The sequence below is a fragment of the Leptonychotes weddellii genome, chromosome 1 (assembly GCF_054177405.1).
Source record: "Leptonychotes weddellii isolate Sample4059 chromosome 1, ASM5417740v2, whole genome shotgun sequence".
NCBI lineage: Eukaryota > Metazoa > Chordata > Mammalia > Carnivora > Phocidae > Leptonychotes > Leptonychotes weddellii.
The window spans coordinates 88,126,863-88,147,668 of record NC_138369.1 but is presented as its reverse complement, the minus strand read 5'-3'; the positions used below and the strand labels follow the sequence as shown (position 1 = coordinate 88,147,668).

At 33.8% G+C, this 20,806-nt stretch overlaps 1 long non-coding RNA gene across 1 annotated transcript; it reads right to left on the bottom strand.

Annotated features, from left to right (window-relative positions):
* Nucleotides 1-202: 202 nt before the first annotated feature.
* LOC145717156 (uncharacterized) lies at nt 203-20,407 on the bottom strand. The gene is made up of 4 exons (XR_014140209.1): nt 20,224-20,407; nt 13,398-13,507; nt 1,454-1,547; nt 203-294 (listed from the first exon to the last, which is right to left on the bottom strand). It is a non-coding gene; the product is annotated as an uncharacterized LOC145717156 (long non-coding RNA).
* Nucleotides 20,408-20,806: the final 399 nt, after the last annotated feature.

Genomic DNA, 20,806 nt, shown 5'->3' with positions numbered 1-20,806 from the left:
GCTACTTTTTGTTAGGTACTGGGGATAGATGCCCAAATTAAATAAACTAGGAGAGCATATCTACAAGAAGGAATGGGGAAAAAAAGAAATTATAAATACATCTTTTAAGAAATTATAACAATTAAAAAATAAGGTACTAGAGGTGATTGGCTACTAGAAAGTGAGAGCTCTTAACTCTGGTTGGATAAGGGTGAGGAATCACAGGTAATTTAAAAGAAGACAATAAACCATGGTAAACCATGGTATATTCAAGGGATAGCAAAAGCATCTGTACAACTAACTGGAGCATAGAACCTAGGCATAAAGGAGGATAAGAGGGAAAGTGAGAGGGAGCATTTTACAAATGACTTTGCATTCCATACCACTGAATTTAAATATTAGCATCTGTTTGAAGACATAAGGTCTTCCAGGCCAGAATATAGTGTTTACCAAAACAAACTCTTCCTAATTATTTAATATTTCTGACACTCATTTACTTGATCATCAAATTCTACCTCTTACTGACTCAGTAGTCTATTCCCTCTTCTATGCCCCCAGACTAATGTTTTAGTTTAGGACTTGTTCATTTTATACCTGGATTTTATGATTATTTGGGAGGGAAAATATTGCAGGAAAACTTGAGAACTACTGTTCTGTATGGATCTAAATTTTCTTCTCTAGTTACTAAAAAACAAAGGTTTCTTGTCCTAAAGGCAATTCCTCTATTTTTTCTTTATTCCATCATCTTTTGCTTTTTAAAGGAAACATGCACTTCTGACAACCTGTCTCTTGAGTGTACTAAAAATTCTTCCTCTCATATGGAAACTACTAATCTGCATTTACTGCTTGAGATCCCAAGATCAAAAATTACTCATTAAACTCCTCATACTATTCCAGGCCCAACTAAAAACATCCCTAGCAAAAAACTTTAAGAGTTTCCCTATATTTATTGCCTCAGTGTCCTCAGCATTGACCTCTCAATGCCCTCAAGTTCTGCTTCTACTCCTACAATTCTACTGAAACAATCATAGCTAAGACTGTCATTTTATATCCAAGGACATAGTTCATTATTTATCTTGTTTGAACTCTCCACATCATTATTCACAAATAACTTATCTTTCTGCTTGAAACACTCTCTGTTCTTACTTTTTGTGTCTCTATATACTCCTAGTTTTCTCTACACCTCTATGGTGGCTTTTTCTGTCTCCTTACATCATCTTTCTCTACCATGTCTTTAATGATTCTTTAAATGATGGAATTCTTCAATTCTCTCTGCTCTTTCTCTTTATCATCATTCTCTGAGCAATTTTAACCATGTCCATGACTTCAAATATGATCTATACTGTAGCCAAAGTGTTATCTTCAATATACATCTCACCCCTATTTTTCAGACACATGTATTCACTTCCTTCCTTGACATCTCATGAAAGTCTCAAATGCACTACAAACACTACATGTCCAAAAATGTACTCACGATATTATTCTTCAAATCTTGTCATCTTACATTCTTACTTCCAGTAACCGGCATAACCGGCACCATCATTCATCCAGTTATTTAAGCCAGCAACCTAATTCCAAGCAAGGGATTCATTTGTTTGTCAATTTCTTATGTGCAAACCACTTTTAGAGAACTCTAAACACTGCCTGAACTCTGCAAAGATTCCACTCACAATTATATCTACTAAAGTTAGTGTTTGCTCATGCATATTGTATCCTCATGCCTAAGAGTGGCACGTTATTACACTCTATGCCCAAAAAGTACCTTGCCTAAAAAAAAGACATCAGATTCATAGTCAATAAAAATTATCAAGTGGCTAGTTAATGTAAATATTAGTGTGGAAATCCCTGTGAATGGTCAGAATGGTCCATGCAATACCCCAATGGCATCAACTGCACCTAAACCCCTGGCTTTAGCTATTCTTTGCACAAAGAAGCAGGATTCTGTTAGTTGGACTGTCATCATAGGTATTATGAATTTCCACAGGGATGAAAATGAGTGGATACTCTTTATATTCCAAACTGTATCATAGTAAATGATATATATATAGAATAAAAAATATTAATAAAATACTAATAGAATAAAAAATATTCTATATATTCTATAAAAACTATTTCCTGAATAGTTATTTGATAGAGTCAGTCTTCCCCAAAATTTCATACCGCCACATTTAATTAATGATTTTCATTCTATAAATTCAAAATTTTGTGATGAAGCATGAGCCAAAGAGAAAAAGGAGGAGATATTTTGTGACCAACATAGGCCAGATAAAGATTTTTGTAAGGATAAAGATATTCTGGTCTCTTATTAAGAAAAAAAATATGAAGGTTGCATAAAGGTTAGACTATCATTCATGTGGAATCTGTTATTATAAATGTTGATTGTGAGGACATTAATTTAAAACCTGAGAATGTTATCATGAATATATCCACCTGAATTTTCTTAATTAAACAAAAATTATGCAAAACAGGAAATGTGAGATATATTTGATTCTGGTCTCATATGTATATTTTCCTGGTTAATAGCTACAACTACATAGGAAAAAATGAGTTGGCTATTAATATTTTTCACATAGTTCTATAAACCTAGACTTACATTAATAGATCATCCTCTGCCTGAAGTCTAAATCTCTTAGCTGCATAAAATTGGGGGATGCATTGCTGAGTTTAAGTAAATTGTTAATGTGAATTTATATTGTTTCAGAACTATTTTTTTCATAACACATTAAAAAAAAAAAAGCAGAAGACATACCAGCCTATTTTGATGACTTTGTATTCTAATTCTCATCAGCATTAAATTAGAAGTATGGGTATAATCTCTACTCAGCCCAACCTAGATGGTGTGGGTTTCTTTTGTTCTCTTCACTGAAGCTGTGTTTACATTTTTGATTGTTGTGTATATCCATTGTGGAATACTAGAAATCTTTCAGATCTGACATTTGTGCTCTACCCCAGTACAGAGTGGTTTCAACTCTTTAACTGCAAACATTTATGTTTAAAAAGTTACCAACTAATAGATTTTCTTTCCTGGACTAGTTATACTCAAGCGATTCTATCAATCTACTCTATTATATAGATGCATAAATATGGATTTTACTAATTTTGTGTTAGAACAGCCAATATATTGTGGGTGCTATATATTTCCTTATTATAACATATATTATCATAATTATAATAATTATAAAAGCAAACTCCTATAGGTATTTGTTATATTCAAAATTTGTGCATTTGACTTCATGAATTATTCTGTTTGGAGAAAAAGGGTAAGTTTTGGCCCTTGAGTAACCAAAGGCTCATGGTGGAGTGGGGAAGTGGTGGTTAGTTTTTACCAACAAAATATAACTTATTCACATTAGCATATCTTATATGTCAGGAACTATAATAGTCAGTCATTGGTAATGTGCTTGTAATTAAAAATTGCTTATAATTAAATATTATTATATGTAAATTGTCTTTATTTTTTTCTAATATTTTATTTTTAAGTAATCTCTTCCCCCAATGTGGGGCTCAATCTAACAATCCCAAGATCAAGAGTCACATGCTCTACTGACTGAGCCAGTTAGGAGTCCCTGTAAATTGTCTTTAAATCAATTTTTTTAAGTTAAATCCTGAAGGTACAGTAGGGAAAAGAGATATTCATATGACTGTTGAAAAGTTTAGATTTGAAAATCTTTAAAAAACTGAAATTTCCTGGCTATAGCTCATAAAATATATGTTTTTAATAAATGGAAAAGCAATTACAAAATACCAAGTCAGTTCTCTGATTGTTCATATCAGAGAAATTTAAGTGAGTTTTCTGAGATTATATTGCTTGCTAATTCATATTTGCATTCATTTATTTGACAAATATTTACTGAGCATGTATCATGTATTAGGAATTAAAACAGTCAGCAAGACAGTCTTGTTTCCTGTTCTCTCAGTTTATATTCTATAAAGAAAGGCTAAAAATTAAATAAATTTCAAGGAGTATTTTCAAGACATTAGCTAGAACATGACCAATATTTATTTACTCATATCTGAAGATTAATCATATAAAGATTATCTCTCCAAACAAAAAAACAGTGTTTATAATAGCTAAATCTACAGATACTCTATAAAACTATATTCCATAGTCTTTTCCACTCTTGGATATGCTGATTGACTGAAAGCTATTGGGAAGAACACTTTGCCTTTAAAGAAGCTAAATTATCAGAAAAGGCAGTTACAGTTATTGATGAATTTCCCAATAAACCTTGCAGTTTTGCCTCTGAGATGGAAGAAATGTCCTCTTCTCAGTGTGATGGTTGCTATTGCTTTCCCTACATGCTTCTGCTTTATTCAGCCCAGATTTGTACCATTTCCCACAGTAAGACTATTTTATAACTATTTTCTTCAACCTCAACTCCAAGAAGAACTGTGATATGAGACTTTGTTTTCATTTTGAAGTTGTATCAGCTGGATGTTTGTCAGAGATAATGGCTGTGTAATAACATCAAAGCATCTAGATATTAAACGGTAGAAAAAGGCAAGAATTGTGAGGATAATTACACACATCTTGAGAAACATTAGACTATTTCATATTCACCCAAATGTAGGCCAAAAGGGACCAGGTTAGTCATTTAAACTGTTTATTACAAAAGAAAGATTATATCAAGAGGTGGGAGAAAAAATATATGAACAAGAAAAGCTACAGTATTCTGAACAGGGATCTTGATCTGAAGGTCTTGGGAAAAAGCTAAGTAGCTGTTTGGCACTGATGTCATCTTGTTTATCAATACGTTCTTGGGTAGCTGTCTACCCCCAGAGGTTGTCTGGTTCTGTAGGCCTTTTAATGAATCACAGAATTAAATTTCTAGTGGGAATGTATTGTGATGTAGTAAAATAATCTAAAGGGAAAAATAGCAAAGCTTTATAATTTCAAGGCACTGGTGTGATAAATTGGAAATGTGGCACAAGACAGATTTTCTCTGTGAGTCATTTACTGACTTCTGGTCATGGGCAAGAGCCTGGGAAGTCACAACAAAAGCGTACAACCTTGTGCGCTAAAAAATAAAGACATTTTGGGGTGCCTGAATGGTTCAGTCAGTTGGGTGGCTGACTTGATTTTGGCTCAGGTCATGATCTCAGGGTTGTGAGATCGAACCCCACATTGAGCTCCACATCTGGCTCCACACTCAGAGGGAGTCTGATTGAGATTCTTTCCCTCTGCTCTACCCCCACTAGCTCTCTCTCAAATAAATAGATAAATCTTTAAAAAATGAAGAAAATAAAGACATTTCAGGGAAGGAAGTGTAAGGATCAGTCTCCATTTAAATATATTTCCCAAATTCTGACACTACGTAGCACTAGAAGATAGAGACCTGGTCTGTAAAACTATATAATAAACATGTACAACACAATGACACAAAAGATAGGAAGAGGAGAAAATGTGTTAAAAGGTTGTTAAGCTCTAGCAATATCAGGAAATAGTAAAAATACTAATTTGTTTTTTTCTGTTTTTTTTTTAAGATTTTATTTATTTATTTGACAGAGAGAGACACAGCGAGAGAGAGAGCACAAGCAGGGGGAGTAGGAGAGGGAGAAGCAAGCTTCCCACTGAGCAGGGAGCCCGATGCGGGGCTCGATCCCAGGACCCTGGGATCATGACCTGAGCCGAAGGCAGACGCTTAACGACTGAGCCACCCAGGCACCCCAATACTAATTTGTTTTATATGCTCATGAAAGAAGGACACATGCTATAACTTAGGATAGATAACTACAAAGAAAGAAGAAAGATGATATGTAACTGATAATTTAATGGAGGGTAAAAAATGAAATGTTAATATGCGTATATTTCATTAACTCCAAAGAAGGCAAACAAAAAAAGAAATTGAGCATATAGGCCAAACAAAAAATAATCAGACAGTAGATATAATTAAGACCAACTATTTAACTAATTACATTAAATGTAAACACTCCAAGTAAAAAACTAAGGTTGTCAGATTGAGCTTTAAAAAAAAACCTACATGCTATTACAAGAGACACACTAAATATAATGAAACAAAAAAATTTAAAATTAAAGGGATGCCCCCCAAAACACAACAGACCCAAAGATGTAGCTGTTGTAACACATGCATACCTACAAATGTAGTTATTATAATAACAAAGTAAATTTTAAAGTCAGATATTGACCTTGTTTATTAGAGATAAAGAGGGACACTTCTTAATAATAACCTAACAAGTCAAAGGAACAAGAATATATGAATATACAAAATCCTTTTGCACTCAAAAGTTGAACAATAGAATTATGTTAGGAAGCAATAATAAAAGTAAAAATAGAGGGAATATCCCTAACTCATTTGATGAGGCCATCATTATTACCCTAATAACAAAACCACACAAAGACACTACAAGAAAAGAAAACCATAGACCAATCTCTTGTGAACACAGATGCTAAAATCCTCAACAAAATGTTAGCAAATTGAATCCAACGATGTATAAAAGAATTGTACACCATAACCAAGTGGAATTTATCCCAAGTATTCCAAGTTGTTTCAACATTTAAAAATCAATTATTATAATCAATTACATCAACAAGCTAAAAAAACCCCACATGATCATATCAATAGATGCAGGAAAAGCATTTGACAAAATCCCAATACTCATTAATAAAAAAAGATTCTCAGTATACTAGGAATAGAGGGGAACTTGCCCAATTTGACAAAGAATATCTACAAAATCCTTTAGCTAATATCCAAACATTCTTAATGATGAGAAACTCAAGGCTTTTCTACTAAGATTAGGTACAAGACAAGGGTGTCCCCTTTACCACTTCTTTTCAACATCATACTGGAAGTTCTAACTAATGCAATAAGACAACAATAGGAAGTAAAACTGTACAGATTGAGAAGCAAGAAATAAAACTGTTTTGTTTTGTTTTTACAGATGACATCATCATCTATGTAGAAAATTTGAAAGAATGGACCAAAAAAACTCCTCAAACTAATCAGTGATTATACCAAGGTTACAGAATACAAGTTTAATATACAAAAGCAAAACACTTTCCCAGATACCAGCAATGAATAAGTAGAATTTGAAATTTAAAACAATACCATTTACATTAGCACCCCTAGAAAGGAAATAGATATGAACCTTAAAAAATATGTACAACATCTATATGAGGAAAACTACAAAAATGTGATGAACAAAATCTAATAGGATCTAAATAAATGGAGATATTCTCCATGTTTATGGATAGGAAGACTCAATGTCATCAAGATGTCAGTTCTTCCTAACTTGTCTATACATTCAGTGCAATCCTGATCAAAATCCGGCACATTATTTTGTGGATATAGACAAAAAGTTTATATGTACAAGCAAAGACCCAGAATAGCTAACACAATATTAGAGAAGAAGAACAAAGTTGGAGGACTGATGCTGTTCAACTGCAAGACTTAACAATAAAGCTACAGTAATCAAGATAGAGTGGTATTGGCAAAAAATACACAAATAGATGAATTAATCAAAATCAAGAGCCCAGAAATTGACCCACATTAATAGTCAGCTGTTCTTTTACAAAGGACAAAGGAGAAAAAACATTACAATTGAGCAAGAATACTCTTTCAACAAATGGTGCTGGAACAACTAGATACAAGAAAAGAAATGAATCTAGACACAGACCTGACATCCTTCAAAAAATTAACTCAAAATGAATCATAAACCTAATGTAAAACACAAAACTATAAAACTCCTAGAAAATAACACAGGAGAAAACTTAGATGACCTTGGGATGGTGATGGCTTTTAAGCTATAACACCAAAAACAAAATGCATGAAAGAAATATTTGATAAATTGGACTTCATTAAAACCTAAAACTTCTAGGGGTGCCTGGGTGTGGCAGTCAGTTAAGCATCCAATTGTTTGTTTTGGCTCAGGTTGTGATCTCAGGGTCATGAGATTGAGCCCTGAGTCAGGCTCCATGCTCGGTGTGGAGTCTGCTTCAGATTCTCCCTCCCTCTCCCACTGGTGCTCTCTCTCTCTCTCTCTCTCGCTCTCTCAAAGAAATCAATAAATCTTTAAAAAATAATACAAAACCAAAAAAAACTAAAAACTTCTATTCTGTGAAAGATAAGGTGAAGAGAATAAGACAAGCCACAGACTGGGAGAAAATATTTGCCAAAAACACATCCAATAAAGCACTGTTATCCAAAATACAAAAAGAATTCTTAAAACCCAACAAAAGAAAATAAACAATCCAATTTTTAAAATCTCACCAAGGAAGATATACAGATAACAAAAAGTATATGAAAAGATGCTCCATATCATATGTCATTAGGGAAATGCAAATTAAATCAATGAGATACACTATATACCCATTAGAATGGCCAAAATCCAGAACACCAAATGACTGTAAGGTTAGGGGACAGCAAGAACTCCTATTCATTGCTGCTAGGAATGCAAAATAGTACAGCCACTTTGGAAGATGGTGTGGCAGTTTTCTTATAAAATTAAATATACTCTTAGCATACAATCTAGCAATCATACTAATTGATATTTACCCAAAGGAGTCGAAAATTTAGGTCTTTACAAAAATCCGTACGTGGATGTTTATAGCAGCTTTACTCATAATTGCCAAAACTTGGAAGGAACCAAGATGTCCTTCAGTAGGCAATGGATAAATGAAGTGTGGTACATCCAGACAATGGAATATTATTAAGGGTTAAAAAGAAATGAACAATCAATTCATGATAAGACATGAAGGAACCCGAAATGCATATCACTAAATGAAAGGAAACAATCTGAAAAGGTTACATAGTGTATGATTTCAACTATATGACATTCTGGAAAAGGCAAAACTATGAAAACAGTAAAAAGATCAAGAATTGGGGGAGGGAAGGATAAATAGATGGTGCACAGAGGATCTTTTTAGAGCAGTGAAAATACTCTGCATGATACTTTAGTGATGGGAACATGTCATTATACATTTGTTCAGACCCATAGAATTTACAGCAGGAAGAAAAAACAGTAATGTAAACTATGAACTTTGGGTAATTACAATGTGTCAATGTAGGTACATCAATTGTAACAAATGTTCCATTCTGGTGGGGAACACTGATAATGGGAGAGGCTGTGCATGTGTGGGAATAGGGGGTATACAGGAGCTCTTTGTACCTTCCCCTCAATTTTACTGTGAATCTAAAACTTCTCTAAAAAAAGTCTTTATTTTAAAAAAGGAATGGAGAATATTCTCAAAACATATATACAACAAAGAAGTCATATCTGGAATATATATAGAGAACTCATACAAATCAATAAGAAAGACAATTGAATTAAAAATTCCCAAAATAGTAGGGAAATGGACAATTGTTAAAAGGCCAATTAAATATCTTTACATATCTTCTAGAATACCTTATATTTCAAAGACAGAATGCACCAAGTGTTGTTAAAGATGTGGGTTAAAATGGAAATTTCATACATTGCTGATGAGGGTGGTAATTGGTTAAACTACTTAAGAAAACTATTTAACATTATCTTTGAGAGCTAAACATATACCTTTTATGACCCAGCGAGTCTACAAAAAATACCTATCAGGGGTGTCCAGGGAAATATCAGCCAGGTCAGGATGGGAAATACTTGAATTTTGAACAGCTGTTAAGTGGTCAAAAAATTAACTTTAGGAAAAGAAAGTAATGTAGCTCTTAATTTTTATTATTTATATAGGAAGCAGACAATAAAAGAATTCCATAGGTAGAAGCCCAGATGACTGAGAATTTTTCACTACCATCTAGGTGCTCCTTTGAATCTACTGCAGCATTTATAGAGGTCACGCTTCCCACAGGCTGCTTCCAGCTTGTCTGAGCACAGCAGGGTTATTGGTGCTGGTCCATTACTACTGGATATATGACTCTTCTAATTGATGACTCTGGCCTCCAGCATGATAAAGCTTTCCTAGAATTGAACTGCTGTCTGAGAATCTTCCAACCTCATTTCTTTCCTTCTATCTTCACAGGTGTCAGCAAATACAGACAACAGAAAGTTGTCTCAGACAAGACCAGATTCCCTTAATAACAGTAACCTGATGGTCAGAGGACACACATTAAGATTCCCAAGGTTACTGCTTCTAACAGAAGGTATAAAATGGCTGTGTCAAAAAAATTAATCAGACTTGCTCAAGACCCATATTCTGTTTATAAGGTCCAAAGAGTTTCATCACTGTATATGAGATTCATCAGAGGACCACCAAACTGTGTGGTTTGGTCAGCCCTAGAGAACAGACTTAGGGATGCAAATTTTGGTAGGACCTCCCCAATTAGGTGTCAAAGAATAACTCAGAAACATTTAGTTAGGGTTGATACTTGTATCTGAGGAAGATCAATCCTGTTATAGATCTTCTCTCTTAACAAATGAAAAGACAGTATTTATAAAAGAAAACCACAGACATGTATAGAATAGTCTTGTTTAGTTTTGTTTGCTTTTCACCCCCTTGGACAAGATGATTGACTGAAATGTCAGGATGTCTGTGTGTCCTTAAACTGGCTAAAAGAATCATCAGGGAAGGCCATTTTGGTTCTTCATGGGTTTTAGGGGCTACCTGAGAAATTCTGTGATTTATGAAATGGCGAGTGGTGCCTTTTGTTGAGGCCCACACCTTCCATAGGCCATGTCTTCCACCCTATCCCTCAGTGTATTTCTCACAAATAAATTAACAAATTAATTTCAGCTGTTACTAAATTCCACTCAAAAAAATAAACAAGGATTATGTGATAGATAGTGATGTTTATATGTAGGGGGAGTGTATTTTAAGTCGATATTGATAGACATCCTTTCTATGGAAAGGAGGTGACCTTTGAGTTGAATCTTCAGTGATGAGATGAATCAGTCATGCAAAGATTAGAAAGAGACTCACCAGGCCAAGTGATCTGATATTAGAATTCATTTGTCTTTTTCTAGAAACAACAACAACAAAAAAAGATGCTTGGTCTATCTATAAGACAGGAAAGGATAAATGAGCTTAGAAAAGTAGGACACAGTAAAAGGTTTTCATTTTTTAAGTGCAATTGGAAGCCACTGGAAGGCATTATGTAGTACAGTTACATGATTTGCTTCATGTTTTAAAAAGTTTACTCTGATTGCTATGTAAATAATGAATTGGAGGTGGAAAAGGGTGGAAGCCAAAAATACAGGGGATAGTAATTGATTATATAATTGGAAATATAAAGTAGAAGTGAAGATCATGAAATATTTGGAGACAGCAGTACCAGGCGTCCTGTTAGACTGTTGTATGTACAGGGAAAGAAAGAGAGAAATGAACACTGAATTGGGATTTTGCATGAACACCATGGTGGATGTGCTTCCATCAACAGCTATCAGGAAGGAAGATTAGGTGAGAAATCTGAATCTAAAATTCTTCTGTGGACCTGCTAGGTTTAGGCTGCCCATCTGACATCACAGTGAAGATGTCAAATGGACTGTTGTATATATAAGTCTGGAGGTCAAGAGTTATATCGATGCTGGGGATACATATTTGGAATGATCAGTGTATGGATAATTCTTCAAAGTCACAGAACTATATGAGATTTCCTTAAGAAAATGGATATATTTTTTTAAAAAGAGGACTGCCCAGGATGGAACATTAGGGTACTTCAATATTTATTTAGAGACTGAATAAAGGAGGACAACTAAAAAAAGAAAGACATCAAAGGAAGAAAGTATGTCAAAGATTATGAAAGTTCAAATAACATGAGGATAGAAGGAAATAACCATTGGATTTAGCAATATGGTAGTTATTGGTTGCCTTAACAAAAGCAGGTTCAATGAAGAGGTGGGGATGGAAGTGTATATGTTCCATTATAATATGAGAGAACGCTGAGAATGTTGGTTACATGCAGGTTGTTGGAAAAATATTTTGATGGAAGTGGTTTCATCACTTTCATCATTTGATGGAAATTGTTCCTATAAGATTGCCTAAATCCTATAAGGTTTTCTAAATGAAATGTGGCATAAAGCATTGGGGAGAAGTAGAGGATGCATGTTCTGTACTAATGAAGAAAGAGGAAAAGTTTACTTGGTTATCAAATTCCACATATTCCAAGACTGGGCTATAAGTCCATGAAACTCTAATAAAAAAAATATTAATCTTTCCTGGGAGTAATTCACATGCATGGGAATAGAATTGGCTGACATTTGTTACTCATTTTTCCTTCAGAAATAATATTTCAAGGTAATTTTAGGGGAGGAAGAATAGTATGTTGGGTCCAAACAAGAAAATACTTGAGAATAATTGATTTAATAGATGTATTTGAAATGATATAAAAATGTATTTGAATTTGCAAATATTCTCAAAGTTTAAATATTGAGATCTATGATAGGCTCCATAACTGTTCTATCAATATATGATCAGGTGTCTTATACTATTTAAAGAAGCAGTATCTTTTTTTCTCTAGTTAAGTAAAAAATAAAAGATTGATGGTTATTAAACACAAATACATACTCATACTCGTATAGAAAGAGATAATAAATGAAATCCAAAGTGGTAGTTGGGCACGAATCAGAAAAGATTTCCTAATATCCCAGGAGGAGGAGGTTATATGTAGGAATATTCCTGTGACCAGTGTGACAACCATTCAAGATCCACACAAAAAACTGGCCTTTCTTTTTCAAGTAATAAATATAACAGAGAAATAATTGATTCTTCACTATATGCTTGGTTCTTGTATGTATTATTACTAAATCTTATTATAAGGTTGAAGAAAACTAAAAAATCTATCTCCATGTTATAGAGGAGGCAACTTCAATTCAAGAAGACAAATGACAAATCTAAATTCACACAAGTATTAAATGATAGAGCTTGGATCCAAATTCAGGTCTTCTTAGTCCAGCGTTGTGCTTTTTCCACCATGCTACATTATCTCCAAAAAAATATATGAAGTAATTTGAGTGTTCCAGGGGTGACTCTGTGTACAAAACTGTCTTTACGAGAGGGTACCTATGCATGTTTCTGACTAAGACCAGAGAAAAACATGTCCTAGAATATTCTGATAACTGCCAGGAACAAGCCAACATGAATAACAATTTAGGTAATATCTAAATTCTGATTTTTTTCCTCCTGTATGAAATTTCCACTGAGCAAGATAATATGACTTATTACATAGAAATCATAAAGTGTATATTCCCAAACTTTTAAAACTACTCCCTACACACACACACACACACACACACACACACACACACATGCACTCCTTGGTACCTAGCAAGGTTTGGGCATAGCCAATGTCATGGCAATCTAGGGCATCTATCAAAGCCACAAGAAAAGGCATGGTTGACCATTGACAACCCACACATCCACTGATTTGAACATTTTCCACTGAGTCTCATTCTTTGTCTTTAAAGTCTGACAATGTTTAATCACATGCTAAAAGGAAGAGTCATTTCTAAACAATGATTTCAAGAAAAGATAGTCTTACCAGACTGAATGTTTTAAACACTGAGAGGGTTTGTCATTATATTTCATTCCATATGCATTTCATTTCCAAACTTTGTATACCAATTCACTTCACCGTGTTGATGGTTTCACCTAAATAGTGAATAACAAAAAATAATAATTAGATTCTCTCTGGAATCACAAAATCTTGGATGAGAATGGATATGCTTGAAAACACTAATGACTAAAAATTTTATTATTTTGAGCTACAGTTGCATTTAACAGTCCCAAATGACATAGCCTGATTGACCAGATTTTTATGAAATCTGTTACTGTTTTTAAAATTATATTGTCTACAGATTGATTGTTGCTTGAAATGCATTGACTCAGGTGTTGTAGATGACAATATGTCTATATTTAATAGGTGGTAAATTTTAATTACTTTAGATAGAGGCAATGCCTAATCAGAGACAGAAAGAGAAATTGAGTTAAAAGGAGACAATGTCAATTAACGTCAAACTGCTTTTTATGAAAGTAGGAAATTCATTCCAGACTTAGCATTTCACAGCATAGACCATAGCTACGTATAAAGGAAGTGAGAGCTGAAAGAGCTAGGGCTAACAATCTGAGTGTTGTGATTGAATCCTATTATCTACCTGTGCTTTCCAGTTATTAGGACAGACAGGAGAGCCTTTGTAACTTTATTACCTGTGTCTCTTTATTTTTAAACATAAATAAAATTTCCATCTGCATGCTACTTTAATTACTTGCAATCTCAGAGTTGCTTTAATATGTATCAAGATACTCCTTGAAAATATACCAATAAGCGTAATTTCCTCTGCATTCATTACATATGTCACAAAATCCAGGCAACTAAAGAAAACCTTACTGTGTGTTCTTACATGAGAAACGGTTTTATATAAATATTTGTAGCTTCACTGTAAGTAATACCATTCAGTAGCAATCCACCCAATCAAGACACAGCTGGTGAACCAAGAATGGTAATAGAGTAACTCAGTGAGAGTCTGAGATTTTTGTATAGTTGAAGCTAAAGAGGACTCATGCTTGGTAGTTACAACTTTATTAAAATTTTAGATTATAAATACTTGGTGAGTCTGCAAAAAAAAAGAGCTATTTAAAACTAGTTGCTTATTCTAATCTCTAGTGTCAATTTACATAATAAATAAGCACGTATTTGACACGCTGCTAAATATTACTCTTGGAATCTATTAGGAAGAAATACAGATTTCTGAAATTTAATTCCCTAGGCTTAATGAACCTAGTAAATTTGATTTGATGTCTTCCCAAGTTAATATGTTAAGTCTAAATTGACTTATTTTTTATAGGAACAAATTTTTTCACATTTAAATTAATCTTGAAGAAAATATTGCTATAGAAATGTGTTATTTATAGTCCTCATATATGAGGGTCCTTATCTGATTTCATTCCTTTGCTGATTTAAAAAGAGACAGAAGTAGTTAGCTCAGCACATAATGCTTGTATAGCAAATGCTAATTTTTTGCAAAGGGTTCCTAAGGTCACACATTCAATTTATTATGTACGACTGAGTGCCCACTACATGCAAGCCCCCATCCTAGGTTTTGCAAAATATGTATCCATAGTTAATATATAAAACTTCCCCCAGAAACTTCAAGCCAGTGAAGATGGCTTCTATTCATTTGCACATACTTCTTCAATATCATTTCCTATTATTTCATGGTTCATATATATGATATCACATATCATATATCATTGCTTAACTTTCATATCTATTTCAGGATAGAGACTGTATACAAAACACATTAATAGAAAACCTAAATATAACCCATGTTTATTTAAAAGAAAGAGCCTTATATTTAGAATCTTAAAATGTAGTAGAACAAAATCATAAAACCACAAAGCAGAAAATGTATAATCAAAGATCATAGTATAAATACTGGTGGTTGGGAGTGGGGAGACAACAAAATTATCAAGATGAATGGGATGAGGATTAAGTACCCAAGACGGTAAATATGCTGTGCTGGAAGTGCAGATGGGGTAGAAATAGATTAATTTGAGAGATGTTTTAAGTGAAGAAATCAAAAGAACTGTTGATGAATTGAATGTGTGGGAGGGTGACAAAAATTGTGTCAAGGATAATTCCTAGCTTTCCAGCTTGTTCAACTGGTGATACTACTTACTGAAAGTGGGAATCCTAGAAAAAAAACAAGAATTGGGAGAGGATCATGGGCTGGGAGGTCATTGTTTGGGTTTTTGGTGCATTGGAGTTTGAAGCATCCAAGAATAGATATCATGTAAAGTTTTGGGTAAGGACTTATGGAGTTCAAAGGAGAAATCTGAACTAGAGATGTAATTAAAGACATTGATTAGCCTTCTCCAAAGTTTAGTGGAAGAATGAACAAAGACAAGAAGGAAGGAATGGGTATATTGTAGTGTGGAAGGTGAATTCAGGGGTAAAAATATTACTGGAGACTGCACAGCTAGCAGCCTCGAGTATATTATTTATCTTCATGATTTCAACATCACATCAGGATTTGAACTTCCTCTTTATGAAACAGATTTTTTTCAATTTCACTTTGGTCTAGACCACAAGACAGTTAACTACTACTAAAATGCCTGAAAGAAATACAAGGAGAAAGACAACTCCCATTTAGGATAGGTATATGTGAACATAAGCAGCATATTTTTTTAAAGATATATTTATTTGAGAGAGAGAGTGCGCATGTGAGTGGGGGGAGGGGCAGAGAGAGAATCTTCAAGCAGACTCCCTGCTGAGCCTGACAGGCAGCTCCATCTCACAACCCTGAGATCATGACCTGAGCTGAAACCAAGAGTTGGAGGTTTTACCGACTGAGCCACCCAGGTGCCCCGCAGCGTATTTTTTCACTGCAGAATGATGTACACGGGAAGTTTAGCATGCTTAATGATAATGAGATCTTAGTTATGTAAAGTATAATGGCATCGAGATCTGATAATCTTATGCCTTTCTCCTGGAAATACCTAGCTACCTGTCCCATGAGTCTGGACCTTAGCACTTTTCTTCCAGTCATTGTTTAGAGAGGGTTACCCACCCCTGGTTCTTTGGGCTTTCAGTCTCAGTGCTCCATCCTAGAATAAAGTTTTTGTTCATAAACATTTCTCAAACAGGATTTTTTGCTAAGTCTTGTTGTGTTTCCTTTTCCCCATAAATAAAATCACTGAATTCCCCTGATTATGAAAAAAAATCCACATTATAAAAAATCTGAAGCTAAAGATTTAAAGAAGTAAAAATCATTTGAACACCCACTACTTCAAGATAGTCATTATTAACATTGTAATACATTGTTTGATGTATCTTTTTAAGCACCATATATATCAGGTCTCCTCCTCCCTTTCCCCCTCCTTCTTATTCTCATTCTTATTCTGTTCCTTTACCCTCTCCTCTACCCTTCCTTTTCCAAGACTATTAGAGTTTAGGCAACCAGTTTTAAAAGCCTACTGTGTACCTTTTCATACTTTATGTGGCGTTCATATAATGAAATAAAGTTACATAGGTACATAATAGAGATAGATAGATGATAGATAGGCAATAGGTAGGTAGATGCAAATACATACTTATACATTTTTGTCATTTATGTTCTAATAATAGGATCACATTTTTTCCACTGCTCAATTTCATATTTTTCTCATTTAATATGGAAATTACCTCCTTCTTTTAAATGCTCTATAATACAGATGGTAGATACACCATGGTATGAATATCATGCCATTATTATTTTTTTTTAAAGATTTTATTTATTTGACAGCAAGAGAGACAGCGAGAGAGGGAACACAAGCAGCGGGAGTGGGCGAGGGAGAAGCAGGCTCCCCGCGGAGCAGGAAGCCCGATGCAGGGGCTCGATTCCAGGACCCTGGGACCATGACCTGAGCCGAAGGCAGACACTTAACGACTGAGCCACCCAGGCGCCCCTATCATGCCATTATTATAGTAACTTTTATTCAGTCATTCTCCACTGCTTTCATGAATAGTCACTTGTTTCTACTTTTTACCAGAAAAATGTTACAATAAACAGGCTTGTAAAAAAATACTTTTATGGTGTACTTTAATTTGGTATATAGTCCCCAGAGTCATAGTGCTTAGTACAAAGATCTGTTTATTTTTCAAGAGGGCTGCAACAATTCATATTTCCATCAGCAAGGTCTGAGAATACTACATCCCTGTGAGCAGCAGGTGTTATTTTGATTTAATTTTCCCAATATGAAGTACATAAAGTGATATGACTTTATTACTATAATTTAGATTTTTTTTTGCTACCCAGAGAGGTAGAGAATCATTTCATATTCCCATTTGATGTCTTCTAAATTTTTTCTAAAATTCTTACTTTAATTATGTATTTACATTTGAGTCTGTCTAGATTTGTGTCTCATCACAGATGGAATGTCAGTTGTATGATTGCAATTTAGTGAATAAATCATCTGTATCACACCAAACTGAAATATCTGTTTTATCATAGATAAAGGATCCATGTACACTGGTATTTATTTCTAGATCCAATATTTACAATGGTTATGTTATTTTCCAATTTCATTGTATTTACTAAAACCTCTAAACAATATGGATTAATAAGGAAGAAAGCAGCCATTTGTGTGTTGTTCCTGGTTTTAGTAGAAATAGGTTTAATGTTCTACTATTTACAATGATACTTGTTGGTGACTTTATAGGTCTCTATGATATTTCAGTAGTTGGCCTCTTTTGCCTCTTTTGTGAGCAATTTTAATTTGGAATGGCCTCTGAGCTTATCAAATGATTTTTTAGCACATATCAATAATGATCATATGGTTTTTCTTCATTGATTGAATGATATTACAGATTAGGTTGTAAGATTCCTTGATATTTAAGGATTTTTTTAATACTTCTACACATATGTTTTTTTTCAAGTTTTTATTTAAATTCCAGTTAGTTAACATACAGTGTAATATTTGTTTCAGGTGTAGAATTCAGTGATTCATCACTTCCATACAACACCCGGTGCTCATCACAACAAATACCCTCCTTAATACCCATCACCTATTTAACCCATTCCCCCACCCCTCCCACCTCCCTACAGCAACCATCACTTTGTTCTCTGTAGTTAAGAGTCTATTTCTTCATTTGTCTCTCTTCCCAGCCCCCTTATTCATTGTTTTTTTTCTTAAATTCCATGTATGAGTGAAATCATATGGTATTTTTCTCTCTGACATTTCGCTGAGCATAATACTCTCTAGTTACATGCATGTCATTGCAAATGGCAAGATTTCATTCTTTTTTATAGCTGACTAATATTTAAAGAATTTTGCATTCCCTGATATACATACTAATGTGTGCAATGTATATTTGTTTTATCATACTTAGTCTTGATTTCCCAGAAGTTTATTTAGAATTTTTGAGATTGGTCTATATTTTTTGTGTTGGTTTGTTTTGTTTTGTTTTGACTACATACTCAAGCATCAGTATAAAGGTAATAATGGTTTTATTAAATGAGTTGGGGAGATTCCCATCATATCTGATACCATATGGTCTTAGTGATTTTAATTTTTTTTAATTAAGAAACTTTAATTGCTTTTCTAAAGTTTTCATAGGTAATTTCTCTAACCAAGTTTTATTTTCTCCCCAGGTAAGTTTTGATAATTTATGATTTTCTTTCTTAACAACATATTTCTTAATATTGAAATACCTTGCATTCCTGAAACAAATATACGTTTATATTACATATACCGTATGTGTGTGTAGGTTTTTTTAGATGTATTTATATACAAGGGGCAAAGTAATCTCATGGGTTTTTCTTCAGTTTCCTGTTTTCATGACTATTAGCCTTCTCTTCCAATTTTATTTAATTGTGCTTTTCCACTTGTTTGTATCTTTATTTGGGTTAACAAGTAGTTTATTTATCTTTTCAGTTACTTCAAATAACTAGTTTGAATTTATTTGTTCTACATTTTACCTTTTTTCTAATTTTAAAACTTTTGCTTTTACCTTTATTAATTCCTTCCTTCCGCTTCATTTTGTGTTTGTTTTTCTTTCTCTACATTTTTCATTTGTGTTCAATGCATTTACTTTAATTTTTAAAATTTTTTATTAATGTAGTCTTTCTGATTTAACTTAAATTCTTATTTGTCATGGTTTCCTAAATTTCATTTTAAGAAATTCTTCAGTTTCACTTTTTATATACCTTTAGAAAGAAAATTTGTTTAATACAGTACTTTATGTTCAGTTGGATGAACTCTTGTTCTGCATTTATTTATAGTTTATAGAAAAATTAGCTCACTGAAAGAAGCTGTTTTTTCCATCCGTGCTTACTTCAATATTAATTGCTAAGCATAAGGACTATTTTTTTAAAAGATTTGATAGAGAGGGAGAGAGTACAAGAGAGGGTCGGAGCAGAGGGAGAGGGAGAAACACACTCTCCGCTGAGCAGGGAGCCCTACCACACGGGGCTCGATCCCAAGACCCTGGGATCATGACCCGAACCGAAGGCAGATGCTTAACCAACTGAACCACCCAGGTGACCTGCATTAGGACTATTTTAAAATATATTACAATATCTCTAAAAAATTAACTATAATTCATTAATATAATTAAATTTTCTAAATCTATCATTAGTAAATTGCATCTAAAAAGAGGAATTTTTCTTCATTAACTACTTAGTTACCCTAAGGTACACTTGGTACATGAAAAGAATGTATATGTGTTGCCTTTTCTCTTTACTTACCAGTTGACAGAATAATGAATTTTTCTCTTAAGTATTCGGCAAAGGAGAGCAATGAGATTTTTTTTAAATCAGATTTTTAAAATCAGAGAAGGTTAACTTCTATAACAAACAATTCGAAGATTTTAGCAGCTTGTCACTTACTGCTTGATCATATCGCAGTCCAATATGGTTGTCAGAAGGGGTGTGGTTCCCTTCACGGGGTCAGTCAGGACAGATTCCTTTCATATTAAGATGCTTCCATCTTCAACAAAGTTTCCAGAGTCTGCAGGAAGGAAAAGAGAAAGTACATAGATAAGACTTGTCTGTTCTTAACTTTCTTAGCCCTGAAATGGTATAGCATTTCTGCTATACCTTCCACTGGTAATACTTCATTACAAGGCTACATCTATAAGCAAAGGGATAGAAAACACAGATTAGCTGAGTTCTGGGGAGGGAGGGAGACGGATTGAGACAATATGTGACATAGTCTCTGTCACAAGAACTGTTAGGGTCAGAAACTGTAAAGAGTCTGAAAATGTACCCTACTTATAAGCTAACAGGTCATTTTCATACATATATGTATATCTCTGTGTATGTGTGTGCACATATTATAAATGTATGGCAGGCTAACATATCTTATATACAGAAAACATAAAATCTATGGGTCAGATACAAAAACAGTTTATTACTGAAAGCAAAAGCAGCAGCCTGAGCAACATTTTTGTCTGTTTCCCAAGCCGCAATC